The sequence below is a fragment of the Choloepus didactylus genome, chromosome 13, assembly GCF_015220235.1.
Source record: "Choloepus didactylus isolate mChoDid1 chromosome 13, mChoDid1.pri, whole genome shotgun sequence".
NCBI classification, from domain to species: Eukaryota; Metazoa; Chordata; class Mammalia; order Pilosa; family Megalonychidae; genus Choloepus; species Choloepus didactylus.
The window spans coordinates 29,527,570-29,531,371 of record NC_051319.1 but is presented as its reverse complement, the minus strand read 5'-3'; positions in this window follow the sequence as shown (position 1 = coordinate 29,531,371).

The following is a 3,802-nucleotide window of genomic DNA, read 5'->3' as shown; positions in this document are numbered from 1 at the left end:
ATAGAAGAAACAGGAGAAATAAAGGACTTTATTTAAGCAAGAATTTAAGCAAATTCTTTTATCCCTACCCATCTATTCACTAGAAATTCCATGGACTAAGAAGAATGTCTATATAATTCCCAAAAGATGGAAACAGCCCAAGTGTCCATCAACTGATGAGTGGATAAACAAACTGTGATATATACATGTGATAGAATATTATTCAGCTATAAGAAGAATTGAAATCCTGATGTATGCAACAATATGGATGAACCTTTAAGATATTATGTTGAGAGAAATAAGCCAGACACAAAAAGACAAATATTGTATGGTCTCACTATTATGAACTAATTATAATGAACAAACTCTGGGAGTTAAAATCTAGAGTATAGGTTACCAGGAGATAGAAAGAGGGTTGAAAATGAACAGAGGATGCCTGAGGTCTTTAAAAAGGTTGATTGTAAATGTTTGGAATTAGATAGAGGTGATAGTGGCACAATACTGTGAGTGTAATTAACAGTGCTGAGTGTGAGGATGGTTGAAAGGGGAAGTCTAGGGTCATGTATGTCACTAGAAGGAAAGCTAGAGGATAAACCATGGGACTATAACATAGCAAAAACTGTTGTGGATGATGATTGTGGTTAATTGTAAAAATATAGGAAAGTTCTTACACGAACTAGAACAAATGTACATCGCTATTACAAGGTGTTAAAAATAGAGTAGCATATGGGAAAATACAATTAATGCAAACTACGGACTATAGTTAACAGTAACAGTAATATTCTTTCATCAGTTTAACAAAGGTACTATATCAAAGCTAAGTGTCAATAATGGGGGGGCAGGTATAAAGGATGTGGGATGTTTTTTCTTCGGAGCAATGAGAATGTTCTCAAATTGATTGTAGTAATGAATGCACAACTTTGTGATTATACCAAGAACCACTGATGGTACACTTTGGAGGGATTGTATGGTGTGTGAATAAAACTGTTACCCCCCAAAAAAGAAGACTGTGTATATCCTATCTGCTTTCTTGTGCAATGTCAGCCTTCAATTCTATAAAATTTCCTCAGTTAATCTGAAATACAATATTGCATATGCCATAAGTCCAAGTACAAAAAGAACAGACTTGCCCCATTCTTTTTTAATGTGTTGAATCATTTTATGACATATCCAAAAGGAAAACATGTGCTTTTGAGGAAAAAAAAAATCTCTAAATTGAGGTTATAGTATGAATAGACTTCTTCCCTGAAATCCATATCCTGTATGATAAAATTACATCCATAGCATATGGGTGACTTGATTTTAAAATCAAGAACCATTGGATTCCATTTCAAATAAATTATTTTAGCATTACTTAAATTTCTCACTCTTGACAAACCCCTTGCCCCCTCCCACTCTTATTTACCCACAGGATTCACAAATTAAGTTGCATGGAACTCCACAATGGAAGATTTACAAGGGTGTGATAAGAGGACTGGCAGATGTTCTTCAAGTCACTGAGAGGGAAGCGAATGTGGAAACGGCATTGGTTTGAGTGACATTGGGAATAATGGCCTGCCACTCACCTGGCACTTTTAGTGTTAAGCAAGTGATCTGCAAAGTAAAGTGGATTCACAGTTAGAGTCAGCACCAGTGCACGGGTCGCCCATAAAAATAGAAGATTCCATTATTCTTCGGGCTCCCTAGAGGGAGCAAGGTCTCTAGCATCATTACCAGGACTCAATCTGACTTTTCTACCTCCCCTAATTTCCTCCTAGTAATTATAGGTCAAGCACTCTTTTGTAAATTATAAAACCTTTGTTCTTATCAAAAATGAATAGCTGAGGAAAAAATTATAAAAAGAGTCCAAGGAAAAAAAAATTTCAATTAGAAAACCAAGCTAATTTGGTATGACCAAAGACTGTCAGGCATACTGACAGTGCTCTATTATGCAGTCATTTGGGCTCTTTCAAATTAGTTATGTTAATGTCCTGTGAGTGAATGTAACACTTGGATGGGACAAGATTTCTGCAATTAATTTCTGCAGTCAGTGGAGAGACAAGCAAATTTATTTTCCCCCTCTCTGGGAATTGGTAGTGGAGGGTGTGAGGTAGCAAAAGTGCATTTAGGAACAGAGTACAAGCTAAACACAAGCCCTAAATAAAGCAGAAACAATGGGAGCCAATGCCTCCTCATTCATTCAATTGACAATGTTTTGCAGCTTAAACCTGTTTTATTAATTATGTTTGACATTTCCTTAATTAGTTTCATTTACACCAAATCAATCCCTACTGCTGTATGGCATCATTTATCATTTTGAAAAATTTGCATACTGAGTGCTGACTTTTCCTACTTAATTATACATTAAAAGTGTCAAGCGCGCTTGCTGCCTGGCATTATCTGCAGCAGAAAGGTTTGTGGCTGGACTGTGATGGTATTAATCATTAAGAGCCCCCAAGTGCTGCTGGGTAATATCTGGGGAGTAGGGTAGCTCTCATTTTAACGCTAGAGAGCAGAAGTGCTTTTGTAAAATGACCCAGAGCAAAAACAAAATAAATGACCTAAAACATCCGGTGTACTGTAATGCTTTGCTCTTTCAATAAAAATATGCTTTGATGGGAAAGTTCAGTATTAACTATTCATTTTCTGTATGTTTAAACACTATGAACCCCTTGGTAGTAAATTTCTGATCTCTGCTTGGACTTGGAACAAGATATTTTGGTTGAATATATAACGGTAGTTTAGTAGTATACATTCCAACGTACGCCAACTCAAATGTGTTACCTTCAAATGAAAGCTGGAAAATATAGTATCCCATTAATACGATGATCGATGTTGCTCATTTCTTTTCTACTTATAACTTTCAAGGAATAAGCAACGACTTTTCACTGAACAATGGGCAGTGCAACTGAGCATAGAATCTGGCTAAAAATCTAATACAATAATGGAACCTCATTTATACACTCTAAAAGTTACTTTTAAATAGTGAGGGATTTTTGGTGACGCAAATAAGGCTGCATAATTTTTACACACAAAGCATGACTGTGAGCAATGGCAGTGAAAGAGTTAACAAGAACCTGTTTGTAAATTGTGTATCAACTATGCCTTGCTTCATGTCAGAACTCAAACTTAGTGCATTTAATATTCAAATTCATTTTCAAATGCTTGCCCATTAACATAATATATGCTAGTTTGCAAGCCTGGTCAGAGAAATCTGTAACTAAATAATTTTCAAGTTTCCTTCATATCAGATGCATTATATGCAGTGTGAAATTATTTCCCCACTCTATCCCTTTGCTGAACAGCAGAAAAGCAACACAATATAGTAGATATTACTGCAAATGTATTACACTCTTTAGGAGCTACTATATATGCAGGAAAGTTTAAAATTGCTAATATTAAGTGAGCATTTAATTGCCTAGCTTGTGTATAATTGTAAAGTTAATATGCAAATGCAATAGAACATTACTTGAAACTTAGAAGAGAGGTATGTATATGGCACAGATAAATTTTAGCAAATACTATAAATAACTTATTAAGATTTCAGTTAAATATGCTGTGTTTTAATAATGCTATCATTAAATACACTTTTTTTCTTACATGAAAATAATTCAATAATGAAAATATATATCTAGCTTAAATATTTAATGTTGGAAAAAACAAAACAGTCCATGTATCTGGAGACAATTCAGTTAAATTTTAAAAACAATGTTGAAACCAATAGCACAGTTATTATGTACTTTGTATCTCTCAAATTTTATATCTTTAAATCTAGATTTACATTCTTTAGTGCCCTTTCAAGCCATGGTTCTTAGTTCTAAAGATTTTTTAAAGGGCAAGTAGC